We start from the raw sequence: 22,392 nt of genomic DNA, 5'->3' as shown, positions 1-22,392 counted from the left end.
GAAGGAACCAGCCACTCAGCAAGACGTGAAATATTAAAGATGTAGAGAAAGGTAAAATCACAGAAGCAATTGATAGATGGAATAATTAGCTAAGAAAAGCTGGCTAAAAATAAGCAAAGACTGTGTGATTCATTCAGTACCTCGGTGATGGGTCCCTCAAACAGACAAAAGAGCAAATAGCTAAAAAAAAAAAGCCCAACTACAGCAATCTGTGTTTATCTCTTTAGAATTCAGTAAGAATCTTAGACAAATTATTTGACATCATTTAAGTGATTCACTGTTATTATAATATTTATTATAATTACACAATTTCTCCCTTCCATTCACTCCCTGAAAACCCTTCCATATGCTCATCCTAGCTTCTTTTAAAATTCATGGTCTCTTTTCCGGTTGATTGCGCTACATATATTTTGTATATATATTCTTTTAAATACTTTTCAATTCCCTGTCTTTCCTTATGATACTCCATTATGCACACATCTATAGATTTAATGGCAGTCAACATTCTTTTGATGTATCACCATTTATCGAACTTTTCTATTTAGATTATTGAAAAATCTACTGATACTTCCTTATCGTAAATATTAGTTCATACATTTTACTTTCCAGCAACTGAATTTCAATTCAGGCATTATTTTTCTGTAGCTGCCACCTCTCTAATAGTAGTCTCTTTTTGATGGAACCTTGCTGTTTCAGCTTTCTTTACCTCTTTAGGAGTATTTTCCTTCAGTTCTATGGCCACATATATAACAGCTAATTTTAAATCATTATTATGTTTGACATCCATGTTCTCTCAGTCTTTGCATATTTCAGTGCCTTCTTTCGTATTTTAACCTGGAAATTAGCCATTGTACTATATGTACATACCCTGGAACATCATCATTATTATTTGCTATTTACTTCCTTAGTGTCCTGGTTGGACTATGCTATTGGAGTACATTTACCGTGCAGTAAAATTGTTCCTTAGAAAATGTAGCCTTGTATACACACAATAGCTAATCAGTCATTTTATGTGAGTGGTTTTAGCAAGCTCTGTTTTGGTAATTTTAACTTTTCATGCTTTCTCCACTAAATGGACTACTTCTGTTAGGCTCACACCCAGCTATTCATTTACAACAATGGCCACTGTTTGCTGCATTTGATAATGTCCAGGACTTCAAATTATTGTACATTATGATCCAATAATATTATCTCTCTTTTTCAGGTGTGAAAACCTGGCTCAAGTCAGGCTCTTAGCTATGGTTTTCCCAGACTATTGACTAAGACAGGTAACATTTGTTTTTGCTTTTTTCTTAGCTTCCAGTTCTACTTTAATTGCTTATAACAAAAATATCATTGTGTCTTTATAGAGTTTAGAGGCTTGACTTTCTCCAAAACTATTCTAAATAAAGTTTTTTGTAGAACAGTACATGGACTTTCTATTCTTATGATTTCTTTCTCTGTCTGGTTGTTAGTTTTTATCTACACAAGCTAGAATCATCTATTGAGAAAATACCTGGGTGAAATTGGCCTGTAGGCAAGCCTTTTAGGCATTTTGTTGATTGATGACTTTTGCAGAAAGGTCCAGCACACCATATAGGTGGTATCATCTGCGGTCAGGTGATCAGGAGTGTATAAGAAAGCAACGTTCTTCATGGTCTTTAATTTAATTCCTGCTTCATGCCCTGACTATCTGTCATGAAGAGTTGTAAGTTACAAATTGAAATAAATAATTTCCTCCTCAAGTTGCTTTTGGCCATGGTCTTACTCACAGCAGTCTAACGAAGATACTCTGAGCAAAAGCACTGAGCCACTGCTAGAGGTCTGGGTGTGAGGAATATCCACTACTTTTGAATGACACACTGGATTGTGAACAAGGTAGAGGTGGCAATTTCCTGCCATCTGAGCTTGTCTCGAAGGATTGACATGTGACCTATAGTCTATAAATGAATCGACTGCAAATTATCAGAGCTAAAGTATCCTTGCCATGTAGCAGCCAAGTTAGATTATCTTCTAAGTAAAGGCCTAGCATAAAAATGTATATGTTTGTCTGTGTTATGTAAACAGGTGTATTTTCTCTGTTATATCAGTTAACCATAGAAGACAAGAAACACTGGTGGTAATCTCTAATTCATAGATATAATGGAGATTAAAATCTATGTAAAAGGTAGTCTTTGTTTTTAATTCCTTCCTTCATTCCTTTCTTTCTTTTTCTCTGAAATAGGGATTCTCCATGTAACAACTTTGTATGTCCTGGAAATCTCTTTGTGGAACAGAGTGATCCACATGCCTCTGCCTCAAAGCTCTGGGATTAAAGCCATGTACCACATACACCCAGCTATGATTTTATTTTTATGCAAAGCTAGGAAAAGGTAGATTGTGTCTCAAATACTATACTCGTAATATCCTTACCAAAATTAAAATGATTTCCTTGCCTAAATAAATGCTTTATAATTCAAATAATCTCTTAAATAGTATTTTTTGAATAAATTTTAAATATTTTATTGGTTAAATCATTTTACCAATTTTTGACAATTTTATACATGTATACAATATATTGTGATGATCTTCACCCCTTTATGCTCTCCTATCTGCATGTATTCCTTACTATTCTTCCAAATTAGCCCCCTCCTATTTTCATGTCTTTATTTATGGAAACCTTCTTTCTATAGCCATAGCTGCTGTTTTTCATGTTTCTAATGAATTTTTCATATCCAACAGACATTGTTTCATAGAAATTCTTCTCATTGTACACCTCTTACATTCTTTCTGCTATCTTGCATATGATGTTTCATAGGTAAGTAAACACAGGGCAGTTACTTATTATCAACCCCTTAGTCAGTTATGTGTATTTGCATTAATGGTTACCCACTAAAAAACGAAATTCCTGTGGCCCAGGTTGAGAGTAACACTAGGTAAGGATATAAACACAATAGTAGAAGGTACTTTGACTACATGTACAAAAAATTAGTAGTAAACTTCTCTGTAGAACATGTAAACACTCAAGCTGCAGAATGTTTTCTTTGCTTATAAAGTATGAACCATGGATTGCACGCAGTGGAACAGGTGCCAAATCTAATCAGAAAGCAACTGACTTCTGCCCAAATAATAGTGCCACTATTGCTTCAATGAACACTGTTTTGCCAGTCAGATTAGTATTATTGCATGCAGGTCAACAATTAGATAAACATCTATTGTATTGGTCAGTGTTCTATTGGTATGAAGAGATACCATGACCAAGGAAAATCTTATGAAAGAAAACATTTAGTAGGAGTTTGCTTACAGTTTCAGAGATTTAATCCATTATTGCCATGGCAGGGAGCATTGTAGGATGTAAGCAAAAATAGATAAGAGCTCTCAAACAGGATCCACAGGAGGTAAGTAATAAGATGGAAAGATACTGGGTCTCTTTTGTGCTTTTTAAACCTCAAAACCCACCCTCAGTGACACACTTCCTCCCACAAAGCCACACACATTCTAACAAATAGGGCAATTCCCTAAGTATTTAAATATATGAACCCATGGGGAATTCAAATCCCCACACCATTAATGGTTTTCATTTTCTAGCAACCTGTATAGCACATTCTTAAATTGTTTTTTTATTTAAATTTGGAATTAGCTTGGTTTACATGTCAATCCTAGCTCCCTATGCCTCCCCTTCATCCCCACCACATTCAACCCTTCCCCAAATCCCCCAATCCCCACTCCATTCTCCAAGGAGGGTGAGGCTCTTCATGGGGGATCTCCAATTCTGTCATATCATCCAGGGCAGGGCCTAGGACCTCCTGCATGTGTCCAGGCTGAGATAGTAACCCTCCATGTAGAATGAGCTACCAAAGTCCATCTGGATGCCAGGGATAAATGCAGATCTAATGCCCGAGGCCCCAAAGAATGCTGAGGCCTCCTCACTGACACTCACATTCAGGGGTTCTGAATCAGTCCCATGCTGGCCTCTCAACTATCAGTCTTTTGTCCATGAGCTCCCCCTTGTTCAGGTCAGCTGTTTCTGTGGGATTCACCCACCAAATCTTAACCCCTTTTATCATCACTCCTCCCTCTCTGCAACTGTTTTACAGGAGTTCAGTTCAGTGTTTAGCTGTGGGTGTCTGCCTTTGATTCATTCAGCAAAGTATGAAGTCTCTAGGATTGCATACAAGGAAGTCCTCAGTCACAATATTGGGACATTTAAAGTAGCCTCTCCACTATCGGTTAGATTGCCAGTTGGTGTCATCCTTGTAGGTTTCTGAACATCTCAGTAGTGTCAGATCTCTCTTCAAACCTATAATGGCTCCTTCTATTATGGTATTTCCCATCCTACTCTCCTCTATTTTACCCGCTACTCAGCCTACCTGCTGCCCCATGTCCTCCTCTTCCCTCATCTTCAACCCCTCTATTTCTCCTAACTTCCATACCCCCCTTGTGCTCCCAATCCCCTCAGAAGATTCTGTCCCATTACCCTTCTTTGGGGTATCATGCATATCTCTCTGGCTGTGGTATTGAAGACTGGCACACCAGTGTTTCATGCGTAAAATCCATGTATGCATAACTACATACCATACTTGTCTTTTTGTGACTGGGTTACCTCACTCAGGATGGTTTCTTCTAGTGCCATCCTTTTGCCTGCATATTTCAAGATTCCATTTTTTCCCACTGAATAGTACTCCATTGTGCAAATATACCAGATTTTCTCTATCCACTCTTCAGTTGAGGAGCATCTAGGTTGCTTCCAGGTTCTGGCTATTACAAACAATGCTGCTATGAACACAGTGGAACAGATGTCTTTGTTGTATGAATGCGCTTCTTTTGGATGTATACCTAAGACTGGAATTGCTGGATCTTGTGGTAAACTGATTCCCATTTTCCTGAGGAATATTCATACTGATTTCCAAAGTAGCTGTATGAGTTGGCCCTCCCACCAGCAGTAGAGGAGTGTTCCCCTTTCTCCACCTCGTCTCCAGCATAAATTTAGCATTGGTGTTTTTGATTGTCTATTTTTGTGCCACTACCAAGCTGTTTTAGGACTATTGCTCTACAATAGAACAGTTTGAAGTCAGGGATGGTAATGCCTCCAGAAGTTACTTTATTGTATAGGGTTGTTTTGGCTATTCTTGTGTTTTTGTTTTTCCACATAAAATTGACTATTATTCGTTCAAGGTCTGTGAAGAATTGTGCCGGTATTTTGATGGGGATTGCATTGAATCCGTAGATCGCTTTTGGCAAGGTTGCCATTTTTGCCATGTTAATCCCACGAACCCTAGAGTATGGGAGATCTTTCCATTTTCTGGTACCTTCTTTAATTTATTTCTTTAAAGACTCAAAGTTCTTGCTATACAGGTCTTTCACTTCTTTGGTTAGCGTTATTCTCAGATATTTTATGTTGTTTGGTGCTATTGTAAAGGGTGATGATTCTCTGATTTCTTTCACAGCTCATTTATTGTCTGTATATAATAGGGCTACTGATTTATTTTTTGAGTTAATCTTGTATACTGTCACTTTGCTGTAGGTGTTTATCAGCTGTTGGACTTCCTGTGTAGAGTTTTTCGGGTTACTTATGTAAACTATGATATCATCTGCAAATATTGAAAATTTGACTTCTTTCTTTCCAATTTGTATTCCCTTGCTCTCCTTTCCTCGTGTTAGTGCTCTAGCTAGAACTTCAAGTACAATATTGACGAGATATGGAGAGAGTAGCCAGGCTTGACTTGTTCCTGGTTTTAGAGGAATTGCATTGAGGTTTTATCCTTTTAGTTTGATGTTATCTGTTAGTTTATTGCTTATTGCTTTTATTTTGTTCAGGTATGTTCCTGTTATCTCTGATCTCTCTAGGATCTTTATCCTGAAGTGGTGTTGTATTTTGTCAAAGGCCTTTTTCTGGAACAAGTGAGATGATCATGGGGTTTTTTCTATTGCAGTTTGTTTATATGGTGCATTACATTGATAGATTTTTGTATGTTGAACCATCCCCACATACCCGGGATGAAAACTACTTGATCATGGTGGATGAGTTTCTGATGCATTCTTTGATTTAAAGGAATTGAACAATCTTCTGGATAGATATCACTTACCAAACCTAAATCAAGAGCAGATAAGGAATATAAACAGACCTATAACCCCTAATGAAATAGAAGCAGTCATTAAAAGTCTCCCAACCTAAAAAATCCCATGCCCAAATGGCTTCAGTGCAGAATTCCACCAGAAATTTTTTAAATAGCTAATTCCAGCACTGCTCAAAGTGTTCTACACATTAGAAGTAGGATGTTCATTGCCAAAGTCTTTTTATAAGGCTAAAATTGTCTTGGTACACAAGCCACACAAAGACACAACTAAGAAAGAGAACTACAGACCAATATCCCTCATGAATATTGATGCAATAAAACTCAATATGATATTAGCAAATCGAATCCCAGAACATTCTTAAAGTGTTAATGCTAGGCAGTGGGGAAGAAGGTTACAGCTTGAGTTATCTGTGTCCTGTATTCAAAGTCTATGGACTTTCCAGGGGAGGTTTTATACAGTACCATTATTAGTAATTCGTTCTACATCCCTTCTCAAATTCTTAACATGGAAATTATCTTAGTAATGGTTTTCAAAAATTTAAACATTTGTCTATTCTATAATTTTAGACATCTCTTGCTCTTCCTAATATGTTATGTTTCTTTTGTTTTAAATTTCTTATTTGTTTAGTAACTAACACTTTTAAAGTCTCTGAAATATGTTGTCAAAATTGTTTTCTAAAATGATTTTTCCTTATGACACATTTCATATAAATGCCAAGCAATATTAATGGAAAGATATGCATTTGTTTTCTTTCATATGCAAATTATAAACATATACATGAGGTATTAGTGAAAGCACTGCATAAAAACTTGTCTCTGAATGCTCACAAATGTAATTATGAAAGCCGGCAAAGGAAAACGTATCTATGAAAAAAGTGCATAAAAGGAGATGCATTCTTGCAGTATAAAATCATTTGCATTACATTTTATACTACTGAGCACATTTTCTTAATCCATGAATTATAGTAATTTACTCTTTTTCAGAGGAAGAACAGAGCTTCAGGCCCAGAACAGCTTCAAGGGAGCCACAAGCCTAGGAGCAGTATCAGAGGGAGGCTCCAGCCTCAGGCTGTGACCACCAGGTGAATTGACAGGAGAGGTTTCCAGCAGTAGCTTCCAGAAACTATTGCAAAATGTTCCTCCAGGAAGGAGCACCTGTGCCCCAGCAGCATCCACTGCTACTACATCATCCGCTGGACCCTCAGCCCCACCTACACCTCCAATGGGAGGAGCATTCAACCAGAACTATAGCCCACCTGCACCTCAAGGAGTGACCACCTGAGCATTGGGCCCACTTCCATCAGAAAGAGCATTCACCGGAAGCTCTATTCTGCTTTGTGCTGAAGGATCAGTCAATGGAGCCACAGGCCCAAACTATACCAATTGGAGAAAGAGAGCCCTGGTTCAGTATTTGATGGAACAAGATACAGAGGTCCAAACCCAAGAACCAGGCTGAGGTATGGGAATTTATTCGAAGAGAGGGAGGAGGGAACATAAGAGCAATTTAGGTCAATATCATGATAGAGAAATCAAAAGAGACAGATGAACCAAAATCGTGGAAATTCATGAATCCTAAACCTACAATTGTGTCAACTACTGAGCGAGGCCCTCTGTATGTGGGAAGACAGTTGTGCAGCTTGGACTACCAGAGGGGCACCTGAAAATCTGACCCCGATACAAACCTGGTATATGAGGTAGCTTGTTTGAACTCATTCCTTAGAGTGGGATACAATGCTGAGTGGCAGTAGGACCATGATATAATCCCAGTACATGAGCTAGCTTGTTGGAGCCCATTCCCTATGATGGGATGTCATGCTCAGTCTTGATGCATGAGAGCAGGACCTGAAACTGCTGCAACCTATTATGCCAGACTATGTTGACTCCTCATGGGAGCCCTTACTCAAGAGGTGGAGTCTTCTGGGGTTGGGTTAGGAGCAAGGTGAGTGGAATTGAGAGGAAGGAGGCTAGGGGTAGTGGGAGAAAGAGTGGGTGGAAAAACTGTGATTAGAATGTAAAATGAAAACAAAAAATTGAAGAATTGGAAAAAGAATTAATTACAGCATTGTTTAAAAATAAAAGAAAAATAAACATTTTGAAATTTCCACAGAAGGAAAAAGCTGAGAACTCCTAAGTGAGCTGAGTGTGTGTGTGTGTGTGGGGTTCAGGGTTGTCTGTGTGTGTGTGTGTGTGTGTGTGTGTGTGTGTACATGTTTTTGCTGTCATGGGAACACAGAGATGAAGTTTTTGAAATAACATGCTGTGTATTATATTGTGAAATTCACTGGATTAAATTAAACAATAAATGTAAAAAAGAAAAGTGATTCTCCATCCCCAGCAGCAAGAGTATAACTGTTTTAGATTTTTGACATAAACAAGTGACTGGATAGTGCTTGGTATTTCTGTGAGTAGTTGATTTTACTTAGCAAAATGTCCTACATGTTCATCCATATACTTATATAAATCCAATTTCCTTCTGTTATAAAGGCCAAATAACATTCAGCTACTGCAGTCATTTTAAAAATGCATTCATGTCTCCCGAGCATATGTATTGTTAATCTTTTTGATGGTGATGCTGCTACAACAGAGAATCACACACACACACACACACACACACACACACACACACACACCAGAAGTAATAATTCTATATAATTAGTTCAAATTTTATTTTAGTAGCTTTAATTTTACTTTTTAATGAAAAATAAGTCCTATTCAGTAATGTGAATTTGTCATCTCTATATCTTACCAAGAGTGTGTAAATGTTCAAATTTCTCCATATGCTTTCATATTTTGTCCTTATAAGTATTATAGAAGGTGCAAAGTGATATCTTTGGATTTATACTTAAGTAACTACCAGAAATGACCAACATATTCTCATAAGAATCTTGCCTGTATGTTCATTCAAATCTGTTATTCTTGTTTATATTTGGGTAACATAAGAAACGCATTGTGGAGAAGGCAGGTACTATATAGGAACATAAATTTGGAACTGTAAAAATTACAGCAGAACAATAGTAATTAATAGACATGTTAAACTGGATATTGGAAAGATCATGAGTTCTCAACCCTACACAAAGACTAAGGACTACTAAGAACTGGGAAAATAGTTTTCTACTCTGAAGACCATACTAACTGATCAGCTCTGAATATAAAATAACAAATAATGTGCTGAAAGAGCAAGTTTTATTTAGGGATCCATATATAAATATATGCATGTGACAACTAATGAAAAAATAAGCCACCAATTTGATAGAGGGCAAGGAATGTTTGGAGGGTAGAAAGGGAAGGAAGAAATGGTGTAGTTACATTGTAATCTCACAAAATAAAAGAGGAAATTTAAAAACTACATGACATAGAATGACTAGTTTACCCTCCATCCCAAGGAGAGAGTTGTAGGTTATTGGGATCATGACCGGATTTTTCACACTGTCCTGCTCAGTCTTTTAAAGAAACCAGACTCTTCCAGCAAATAAATCAGTGGTCTACCATTGACTAAATAAGACTTTTCTGCTGTTGTATAAATTTGAAGGAGTTTTGCTTTTCATTTAATAGAGAATAATAATAGGATTTTCTTATGAATAATACTGAATTTGTAGATATTTTAGTAGTATATGAATTTGAGTGATATTTTCTAATTCACTAAAATAAATGCATTTAAATTTTGTTATATCTTTAAAATTTTGTCACTATTGTGAAGGCTTCACTGTACTAGCATTTAATAGTCATTCCTAAATTTTTCCTAAGCATTTTTTCTTTTCTAAAGCACTGTTTGTTGACACTTCTTCTGCTTACAATCCTTTCAGAATAGTTCATTGTTAATGTGATAATGTGTAATTTCTATTTAAGTTTTATTAAAATATTAAATTACATTTTGACAAATTATCATTGCATATGATTATGATGTGCACAATGGTGTTATTTGTAAGTTGATATTATATCTCCCAGTCACTGAAGTTATTTACTAGTTCAAATACTTTTTCTGATGTCTTTAGTTTCTTTCCAGCAAAGGTCAGATTCCTAATTATAATTATTGACTCTTTCTTCTATCTTTTAAGAGGCTGATTATCAATGCTGAAGAGGATTCAGCAGTTTAGAGCTCATACTGGTCTTGCGTAGGACAAGAATTTAGTTTCCACCACCCACTTCATGCATCTAACAATCATCTGTAACTCCAGCTCCAGGGGATCTGACAGCCTCTTCTGTCCTCTGCAGGCTCCTGTACACCTGTGAACATAATACACACATATGCATAATTTTTAAAAATGAAAAGGGTCTATCTTTAATCTTCTGATTATTGAGTACAGCGAAGTGAGTTTGTCAAGTTGGAAGCATCCTTTCCCTCCTTCCCCATGGTAAAGGCTGGAAGTTTGTGAATCTCTCTGACATTGTAGAGCTATGGTAGAGAAAACATTCTGTCCTCACCTCTTAATTTGTCTGTGGCTGTTTCCAACAAATTGTGTACAATGCATAAGTATTCTATATTGAGCAGTATAGCAAAAGACAGAATCTTAGAAATGTTCTCCATTCAGTTACTCCTACCAGAGAGAAACCTTAGGTCCTATGTTCTCAGTCACATAGGATAGAACTGTGACTGCCAAAGTAAGCCACCTGGAACTTTGCCTGTGATCATAAGTGCTCTATAGGTACTATGTTTGCAATGAAGATGAAGCCAGCACTTGGGCAATATGCTGAGAGGTCAGAATGACAGAAACACTTTTCTTTCTTCTCCCTACCCTTTTGGATAGAAAACTCAGTTCTTTGCCTTTGAATTGTTTGATATTTTTTCTCTTATATTAGAAATTCCAATGGACTTTGCATGTGATATCTAGTTGCCCTTGTACCATTCAAAGAGCAGATTGTTTTTGTCAATTTTTTCTGTGAATAAGCATTTTTTATTATTTTTTTCATTTGTTATAAATACCTACCACAAATTATCTCCTTCCTCTTTTACCTCTCCTTGCCTTCCCATCTATCCTACCCCACCAACTCCTCCTCCATCTCTGTTCAGAAAGGGAAAGGACTCCCATGACACTACAAGGTAATCCAGGACTTTCCCTCCTGCATCAAGGTTGGGTGAGGCAACCCAGTATGGTGAATAGGTTCTGAAAAGTCAGCACAAGTGCCAGGGACAGGTCCTGATCACACTGCTAGGAGCACCACCACAACCTACACAGACCAACCTACACAACTACACACCTACAGACCAACCTACACAACTACACACCTACAGACCAACCTACACAACTGTTGCCAACATGCAAAGGGACTATATAAGTCCAAAGCATGTTCACTAACTGGTGGTCCAGAGGACATGAGCTCCCACAAGATCAGGTTAGCTTATCTCTGTGGGTTCCCCTCTTATGACCTTCACATTCCTACCTCCTCCATTTCATCAACATAACTCCCAGAGTTTGGGCCAGTGCTTACCTGTAGATATGTGCATCGGCTCTAATCAATTACTAGATGAAAGCTCTCTGACTACAATTATGGTAGTCACCAATCTGATTACGGAAGATGGCCAGTTCAGGCACCTTCTCCACTACTGCTATGAGTTTTAGCTGTGGTCATCCTTGTGGATTCCTGGGACTTTCCCTGACACCATGTTTATCCCTGACCCCAAAATGTACCCTCTGTAAAGATATTTCTTTCATTATTCTTCTCCTGCATCCTGCCCCCAACCTGCCCAACCTGATCCCTCCTGTTTCCATTCCCCCCATATTTCCTGCCTCCAGGTTACCCAGGAGATCTATAGTATTTCCCCTTCCTTGGGCAGTCTGTTTTTCCCTCTTTAGACAGTCCTTATTAGTTACCCTTTCTGGTGCTATGGGTTGTATTCTGGTTTTTCTTTTCTTTACAGCTAATATCTACTTATGAGTAAGTACATACCATCTTTGTCTTTCGAGGTCTGGGTCACCTCAATCAGGATGATTTTTTTTTAGTTCTACCCATTTCCTGCAAATTTCATGATGTCATTATTTTTTAACCACTGAATAATACTCCATTTTGTAAATGTACCACATTTCTTTGTCCATTTTTCAAATGAGGGACATCCAGGTTGTTTTCAGGTTCTGGCTATTATGAATAATACTCCCATGAACATAGGTGAGCAAGTTTCATTGTGGCATCAGTTAGCCATCCTTTGGGTATATGCACAAGATTGGTGTAGCTGGGACTTGAGGTAGATTGATTTCCAGCTTTCTGAGAAACTGCCATATCCATTTCTAAAGCGTTTGTACAAATTTTCATTTCCACCAGGAGTGGAGAAGTGTTGTGGAATAATCCTTTTGTACACTGTCAAAGATTTGTTGCTACCACTGATTTAACAATTGACTGACTGGTAGCTAGACAGGAAATATAGCTGGGGCACCAGATACAGAGGACTCTGGGAAAAAGGGCAAAGTCTGAGGCATTGCGAGCCAGACTGAGAGGAAGCAAAACATGCTGGAAAGTTAAAAGCCGTGGCCTCAGGACAGCAAATAATTTAATAGAAATGTGTTGGTTTAGGTTGTAAGAGCTAGTTAGTAATAAGCCTTAGCTACAAGGCTGAGTATTTTCAATTAATACTAAGCCTCTGGGTGTTTACATGGAAGCAGCTTGCAGGATAGAATGGGGCTGTCAATGAGGAGGCCTAGGTAATCTATTGAGCCTTGGGCATTAGATCAGTATTCATCTGGAGTATACACATGGACTTTGGACTGCCATCCAACAATGTGAGATGCACTCTCACCCTGAACTCTTGGGGGAGGGTCTAGGCCCTGCCATGGATGAAATGACAGACTATGGACACCCCCATGGAGGGCCTCACCCTCCCTGGGGAAATGAGGGGATAATGGGGGGGTTGGGGGCAGGGCACAGGAGGAGGGGAGGGAAAGGGAGAGGGACCTGGAACTGACTTGTGAAGCAACCTTGTTTCTAATCTAAATTTAAACTTAAAAATAAATAGTAAAAAAGAAAAAAAAAACAAAAAATTAACTTTGTGTGCTTACTTAATATTGACTGGTGAGACTGCAACTTCTGTCTACAAATGACATCCAATGTGCAGGTGTCCCGCGCTACCGTCTCGCCAGCAAGAACGACGCAGGACACTCGGATCCTTCTGCAGTAAAGCTTTAACATCTTGAGAGATAGATGATCAGCTTCTGAGAGGGAGACCCCAAGCTAAGAAACCCAGCCCCTTATATAAGCCTAGGAGCTCCGAGTGAGACGTGTAGAGCCGGGATTGGTGGTTTGCTCATCACCCCAGATGACGGGTGAGGCACAGCTTAAACGGTAAACTCCAACTGACAGCAGATGTCAGCGCCATCTTCTAATGGCGATAGCGATAGTGAGGGCGGCTCCTCACATGCAGGGACACGTATATCCACATAAAGCTTGAGAAAACTTTTTTTTTGGTTTATCAAGACAGCTTTTAAAAGGTTCTAAATGCACAGAAATAGAAAAAATATGGCTTCCTAGGCTCCTGTCCCTTATTCCAGCTTGATGCAGGCACACATTTCCAGGCTGCTGCCTACAGGCTTGCACTGCTAGTGTGAACCTGCCAGCATGCCATTAGCTAAGCCACATGGTGGATATATAGTTTTCCTCACACAGAAAAAAAAAAGATTCCAAAGTTGCAGTAAAGACAGATTCAGATGTATAAAATATCTAAACAGGTTACAATATGTGTAAAAATGTAAATAAGTTTGGGAAAGAAAAGAAAAATAAAGAAAAAATATGGAGTCTTAGAAAAATTTTAAAAAATAATATAGAAAAGTCTTTAAGGAAAGAATAAATTAATATAAAGGGAAAGTGCTACACAAAGATATATAACAGGAGTCTAGATCCTGTATGTTGTGTTGTCTTTACATATTTTGATTACTGATGTAGGAGTGATAGCTGCTAAGACATATTGGATTATGGAGGCTGCTGCATTAAACCCACCTGTATATTTTTAAACTATTTTGACTTCAAAATTGATGTAAAAAATATGTCACATTAGAGAAGAGGTTGTACTTTTACTTCATGGGAAGTGAGAAGCTATGAATTCAATCCAGGCTAAAAATGATCAGGTTGATCAAGGACAATACCCTGAAATTAAAAGTCTGGCTGCAGACAAAGAAATAAACTTAAAAAATCAAGACATATATTTTACCTGCTCAAACATAAAATCATAAAACAAAAAACATCTTTAACTAAATTGTATGCAACACATATTCTTCTTCAAAAATCAGGTGTTCATAAGTTTGTGGATTTATGTCGGGGTCTTCAATTTGATTACATTGATCCACCTGTCTTTTTCTATACTAATACCATGATATTTGTATTACTATAGTTCTGTAGTAATGCTCAAAGTCAGGGGTTGTGATACCTCTAGAAGTTTCTTTATTATACAGGATTATTTTTAGCTATCCTTAGATTTTGTTTTGTTTTGTTTTTTCATATGAAGTTGAGAATTGTTCTTTGTAGGTTTGTGAAGAATTGTGTTGGCATTTTTCCAGGGATTGTGCTAATCTGGATATTGCTTTTGGTACAATTGCCATTTTTACTATGTTAATCCTACTGAACATAAGCATGGGAAAGTTTGCCATTTGGTGATATCTTCTGAAATTTCTTTTTTTAAAGATTTAATTTTCTTGTCATAGAGGTCTTTCTTTTACCTGTCATTTCTCTGATTACTTTATCAGCCTGTTTACCATTTGTATATAGGAGGAATACTGATGTTGTTTAGTTAATCTTGCATGTAGCCAAATTACTTAAGATGCTTATCAGTGGTTGGAGTTACCTGATAACCATTTTTGGGGTCACTAATGTATACAATAATGTCACATGCAAATAAAAAATTTGAATTTTTCTTGTGCAATTTGTATCAACTTGGCCTCCTTTCGTTATCTTATGGCTGTCCTAGCACTTGGAATATTTTATTGAATAGACATGGAGACAGTAGACAGCCTTGTCTTGTTCCTGATTTTAGTTGAATTAGTTTGAATTTCTCACCATTTAATTTGGTGTTTGCTCTGAGCTTGCTGTAGTTTGCTTTTATCATGTTTAGGTATGCTCCTTGTATCCCCGACTTTTCCAAGATCTTTATCATGAAGAAGTGTTGTAGTTTGTCAAAGGCTTTTTCAACATCTAATGAGATGATCATGGTATTTTCTTTCCTTTCAGTTTGTTTATACAACAGATTACATGTTTAACCATCTCTGATTATGTGGGATGAAGCTTACTTGATCAAGGGGAATGAACTTTTTGATGTGATCTTGAATTTCATTTACCAGTAATTGATTCAATATTTTTACATAAGCGTTCATGAGTGAAATTTGTGTGTAGTTTTCTTTATTTGTTACATCTTTGTGTGCTTTGGGTATCAGGGTAACTATAGCATCATAAAAATAATTTGGCAATTTTCATCTTGTTTTTGTTGTGTGGAACAATTTAAAAAGTATTGGTATTTGTCCTTCTTTGAAATTCTTGCATAATTCTGGCTGAAACATCTTGCCCTGGGCTTTTTTTTTTGGTTGGGAAACTGTTAATGACTGCTTCTCTTTTGGCTGGAGTTAAAGAGATATTATAGAAGATATAATCAGAAAAGCTTCATGTTTAGGAAGTGCTTGCTACAAGATGTCAAATGAATGTGAATGGGTTCTCTAAGCAAAAGCTGGTATCTAAGTTCTGTAAACACAAGTTGCTTAATTCTGCACAACCACCTTTATAATCTTGGAGGCTCATTCTTCCTTATGTTCTTCATAAATGGACACAGCTAACACAAAGACTAACTTCAGTATTGTTAAACTGCATCAAATCTGACCCAGACTTCTGGCATACAGAAAGTTTCATGTGATATATTTGTTTTACGTTGCATTACTTTTGGTACTTTTTATAGAATCATAGAAAATAAATAAACATTTTGTAAATCAACACACTGAAAATTTGTTCTGAGAAACCTTGGTTTTCATAGAAATTTTAAAGAATCCTGAAGGTCAAAACCATTTTCATAAAATTATTTTTATTTTGTTTTTCACTGAGTTGATGTTTGCACCTATAGAGTGAAAACAGCATAGTGAAACTTTAGACACAGGCATTCACATAAACTTATAAGAAAAATGTGAATAAACACTTTAACTTTGAATTTATTTGATCAACTAATAAAATTATTCATTTTGTTAAATCTTCACTGTGTAATGCATATATCTTTCATATTCTATGTGATACAAATTGAAGTTTGAACCACTTCTCTATTTTTTACTACTGAAGCCAGACTGCTTTGGGATTGCTAAAGGTAGATTTGCAAACTCAACTAGTGACTTACTAAATAATACCATTTTTATTCTTGTTGTTGTTTTAAAAGTTACTGACAGAAAAATTATGGTCATCAATTAATGGCTATCAACTGATATTTCTTTGAAAGTAAGCAAAGTCAGCTTATAGTTTGAGGGAAAATAATTTATTTGTTAATAATGATAAAATTAGAGCTTTCTAGTGAAAATTGTACTTAGGGAAAACTTGTATCTATCACTGTGGTCTTGACAGACTTTCAACATCCAAAGACTTCACTAATGAGCCAGTAATAGATATTCTGAATACCTCTTTCTTTGAAATTGTACTATGTTATGTCAATATTTGCCTGCTCCACATAGCTCATTAAACCAATATTTTTCAATGATTAGTGAATGATACGTGAGATAATGTGTGCATAAAAGAACTATTTAAGTTTGAAAAAGTAGACGAATGGATTTTACTACAGATAGCTCTGTATTTTCTAATTCCATATTGTAAGCAGCCTTTAAGGAACTACCACGTAGGGAGTTTTAATCTAATATAAAAGATAAATAGTCACAATTATATGAAAATGGTCATTTTGTATGTTCTAGTCATTCATAAAAAATCTTTGAGGTCATACTTTGTCTATATATTTCAACCAAACAACATAGCCTAATGGGATGCTTATGGAAGTAAGTATATAAATCCATCAGAAATGTATTAGACAGGCATATGAACAATAAGGACAGTGTCACCTTTATGCTTTATATGCAGAGATTTTCATAAACTACATTGCTTGTGGAGGATAGCTCATTTACTACTTTAAATTCATTTAAAGTGAATATTTAATATTTAATATTTTTAATTTTTAATACTATGTTGATTTTGATAGGTGTAAATCCAAAAATTCATTCAGCTTCTCAACATATTTAAGCTTTTTATGTATATAAATGTTTTGCTTACCTGTATGTCTGTGCACCAGCTATATACCTGATGCTCACAGAGGCCAGAAGACAGAGACTTTATAACCTGAAACTTGAGTTGAAGATTGTTGTAAGGCTGACAGTGCCAAGCTATCTGGAAAAGTAACCAATGATCTTAACCACTTAGCAATAAATTGCCTGAAGTTTCTCAATGATTCTAAAATTGTAATTGGGATAACATGACTTAAAAAGTTTGAGAAATATTTGAATAGACTATAACTTGTGTCATAAGATTTCAATCTGAATTATAAATTAAGGAAATGAGAAGCCAATTAGCAAATACTATAGTAACCACATTCATATGCTAAGTGATACCACAAAGAATTTTTAAATCTTGATTAGGTACTATAAAACATATTGTAATTTTTCTCTTTTAAATTTTGATTTGGAGTGGAGGAACTTATAAAATTTGAGTATATTGGCATTCAGAGGAAATGTATATAAATGAAAATGCAATCAGTGAGTTCATGAATAATGAATGGTTTCTGTTTGAATTGCGTCACTTGGGAATTCTTATTTAATTAATTAATTTTTGATATACTGTGATTTTGCTCAAACCAATATTTGTTCTTAGAGATTATGAGGAGGTATGATAAATTTGATTCACTTAATTCCCTGCTTTTTAGACTCATTATTTAAAACCTATGTTCCAGAATCATAGTTCCAACACACTCAGCATGTCACAGGGAGGAGATAGCAATGCAATTCATATAAGGAATATGGATTTTGAAATGTTTTTTTGTCTTTTTCCATTTTCTGTCTCTCCTTTTCTGTTTCTTTCCTGTACTCTTCCTTCCGTCCTTCTTTTCTTTCCCTATTTTTCAATGCTAAGAATTTCAAAACAGGTATTTATTTGCACCTGGTAAACACTAACTGATTACCTGTATTGTCCCAGACAAATGGGTTGGCTGGATTTAAAACCCCAAAAGAATTAGATTCTATGTGTTTTCGTATCATTTTTCTTTTGTGTTTGTATGTATACTAACAAAGGAAGAAGTTCTACATTGGCTGTAAAGAGAGACTTCTTTGATGATGGATGTCAGTTGTACTTATCTATGTATATAACAGTAAGATTTAGAATGTAGCCTCACTAGCCCTGAGAAATTGCCTAGGTCTCCATTATCAGACATAATTTCTCTCCTATTGAGTGGGCCTTAAGTCAACTTAGATAGTTGTTATCACTTGAGAGGGTTTCTGCAGGTGTTATAGAGGGAATAAAAACTTGGTACTGTTAACTTTGTCAACCTGGATCAGAAATCAGGAAGTCTAATAGTATGTGGTTTATTGTCAGCATATTTAAAACACAGTACAATTTTGGAAAAGGCTTTGAGGCAGTAATCATTTCAATTCCAGGTGCACAATCAAGCCTAACTGTGACTAGATAGACTCCTTTATATCATATATGTCACCATATGACCATAAGGGTGGATTCGATAATTAAAAGGGCCTAGAATCTAGTACAGTCGCTGACTGATGGCACAGAGGGCACCAGGTCATAAAGTACAAGTGACATCTTCCCCAAAGGTAGCTAAGGTAATGGTCTAGGGAGGGAAGAGTCAGGAATAATCATTCTGGAGAATTTGGATGAGGTCTTTCCCTTCAGACAGCAAGAAGGTCACGAGCTTATTTACAACATCCACTGTCAGCTTTCCTGGTTGAATACAGATATTTGATTTGTATCTTCTCTGGTAAGGAGACAGCCCTATAAGATTAAAATCACTGGTTCTCTTAGTGCTTCCCTGGGAGTACAAGGACCTCTGTGCCTCGAACAACTACTGACTTGTAAGGGCCCCTTATTGCACCTTAATACATAACATGCCATGCTGATAGTTGCAATGGTGATAATTTAGATTTATAGATGGCACAACTGGTTTGGACTTTGTTTCCCTCCCTTGGCGTTTTCTGGAAGCATTGAAGCCAGACCACATGATAAAGGCTTTCAGGACAGACCCAGCTTGAATCATCAGCAACAGTGGCCCAGCCTCAATCCCTGAGAGCATGCCATGGCTACATTAATAATCTGTATTGTTTTGGAAACTGTTTGGACTACCCTGATCTGTGGTCGCTGTCCATAATGTGTAGTGGGAGCCAAAAAAGGTGAGCTGGGTTGGACAGGTTTGTGAGTTGATGGAGACAGATCTCCAGGGACACAGTTAAGTGTTACATGTCCACTTAATTCCTGGAAGAAAGGGGAGCACAAAGGCTTGGAACAGTGGCTAGGGCATCAGATAGTTTGAAATAAGAGATTAAGGGCCACAGTCCTACCACAGACTCTACGTATGGACATCAGAGGTGGTTTCTAACAGGAATCTGTGCCAAGTTCAAGCTACAGATAAATCAAGCATCTGAATTAAAGATAGCTTTCAGATAAGGTCAGTTCTCTAGGCCAAGGGACATTCTCCAGATAAAGAGGGATAGAGGCATGAAGTTTCACTGTAGAGGAAGAGAGCCTCCATGTGGCTGAACAATGATAGACTGCAACCTTGACCAGTCAGCAAGGCCTTCCAACAGTGATCAATTATTTGAAAGGAGAGTTCTTATGCCTAGTACTGGATTTTTGTTAGTCTATGGTTCTTGTATGATACATTGTCAGCCAAAGTGACTTAATTCCCATTTAAGAGTCTGTGTGTGTGTGTGTGTGTATGTGTGTTATGTATAATTATAGGTAAATATAAAGTATGACCACTTGAGGCTTTATCAAATATCAAACATCCTTGGTGTTATTTGTCCCTTGTCCTTCTTTTTCTCCTTCAGTATTGACTTCTCACTCTCCTCACCAGGTATTGTGCCTTCCCTTTTATTCCTTTTCTTATATATTTTCACCTATATCCTGCTATTACCCTCCCAAGAACCCTCCTCATTTATTCTTCCTTATATTTTCTTCATTTCTGTTGTTATTGTGTGCTGTATACTCAAGTCTAAGAATTTGGAACAAATAGAGACTATCATAAAAAAAAACCCACAAATGGACACAATGCAAAGATTAAGTGATCATGGAGAGCTGTAGTTTAAATAAGAAAGACACCCATAGGCTCTCACACTTGAATACTATGTTCCAAGTTGGTAGAATTGTTTTGGAAGGATTAAGGAATATTTTCTCTTTGGAAGAGGCACACAATTGAGGACAGGATTTGAGGTTTCAAAAGACTCTTGGAACCCCAATTCTGGTTTCTCTGTCTCTTCCTTATAGATGTGGATCAAGATGTGAGTTCTCAGGTCTTCTTTCTTCTAACTCTGAAACCATGAGCTTTCTTTTATAAGGTGACTTAACCATGGTGTTTTATCACAGCAATAGAAAAGTATATAGCTCCAGTGGATGCATCTATGTCACATTTCCTGCAACAATGGCTCAGGGAACATCATGCAAGAGGAGACAGAATAATTGTAAGATACAGAATGTCTCTTATGAAAGTCTCTCATAGGTGGGGATTGGGTGGGGGCATTGAGGGTTTGGGGGAGGGAGGAGGGTGGGAGGGGGAGGGAGAGAGAACTGACTATGACATGTGAAGCAAGCTTGTTTCTAATGTAAATAAAAAGGAATAACAAGATAAAATAGAAAACAAATTGTTCTTTATTTCAGAGGTGTACGTAAGTATGGAAATGTGTATTTTGTATATCTTTTAGTTAACTGTGTAGAAGTTTAAACAATTACAGATTTTGGTTTTTATTTCTAATATAAATAAATCTATTATGTACAAAAAGAAAGTCTCTCCTTGAAATAGTTGCATAAACAATACTGAAGCAATTGCAATATTAGTGGGTATGTGGATGTGGAATGGTGACAATTCCTAGGGATCCAACATCTAGCCAAAAACTGTGGAGGGAAAGATAATTAGCCTCCCCAAGGGAAGAAATCCTTTATTGGTTGTCCAATACAAAATGGTTAGCCTTGAAACCATATACATATCACCAACAAAAACAGATTTAGCAGGTTGTATTTCATATATATATATATATATATATATATATATATACTTGTGCACATATCACGTGTGTGTGTGAATAATAACCAAAGAAAAAAGACTATCAGCTTGAAAGTTGGGGAGAATTATAGGAATTTGAGGGAGAATAGCTGAGAAGCATTGTATGGTAATTAAAATACACTTCAGCAAAACATTGAAAAGAGAGAAAGGACATATACAACTAAAGCTTAAACTTAACAACTACATATAACAAAAATATGTAATATTTACCTTTTGGGTCTGGGTTACCTCAAGTATTTCACCAAGCAAAAGGTGATAGACTTTGTAGCACTCATCCCTAAATGAGATGTCTATATCACAGCCTTCTCCATACACCTCAAGGATCTATGTGGAAGATGAGACAGAAAGACTGTAAGAGCCAGAGGTGGTAAATGAAATCAAGGAAATGGGATTTTCCACATCCTATTAGATAGGTGTGAAATGAACTCACAGAGGCTATGACAATATACTCAAAACTTGCATAAGTGCAGAACAGAAAAAATTCTAGCACAGACAAGGGAACATGACCATAAAGTCCTATCACTAGAAAAGAAGTTATTTGCAAGCGATAGCTGTTGGAAGGACGAAAATAAGTTTTTTTCCATGTAGTAATATAAAGTAGATCAAACACACCCCAGTGTAGGTCTTAGGCTGATTAATAGTTGCACACACAACTCACTCTATGTTTGGGGAGCTTTTTTTTCTTAAATGTGTATCCGTGTTTTGGAGGCTTTCTTAACTGTGTGTGTGTGTGTGTGTGTGTGTGTGTGTGAGTTATATTTTCTTTGTTTTGGTTTTGGTCTTTTATTATCATAAATTTAAAGAATATTAAATGAGGTATAAACAAAGGTGTCATGTGGGATGAGTTTGGGGAGGAAAAAGAATATGACCCAAACGCAATGGAAAGATTTTAAGAATAAAACAAAATTTATACTATGATTAATATTGTTTGACATTAATATTAATATGATGTGTTTATGTGCGATGTTGACAAGTTATAATTATATTGGTTTTTGTGTACTTGACGCATGCTAGAGTCATCTAAGAAGAAGGAATCTTAATTTTAAAAAAGTCCTCATTAGATTGGCCTGTTGGAAAGTCTATAGGGACATTTTATTGATTGATTATTTATGGGGAAGAGTCCAGACCACAGTGCAAGTGATCCTGGTTTGTAGA

Source organism: Mesocricetus auratus, unplaced genomic scaffold (assembly GCF_017639785.1).
Source record: "Mesocricetus auratus isolate SY011 unplaced genomic scaffold, BCM_Maur_2.0 Super-Scaffold_100003, whole genome shotgun sequence".
Taxonomy (NCBI): domain Eukaryota; kingdom Metazoa; phylum Chordata; class Mammalia; order Rodentia; family Cricetidae; genus Mesocricetus; species Mesocricetus auratus.
This window is presented reverse-complemented; position numbering follows the sequence as displayed.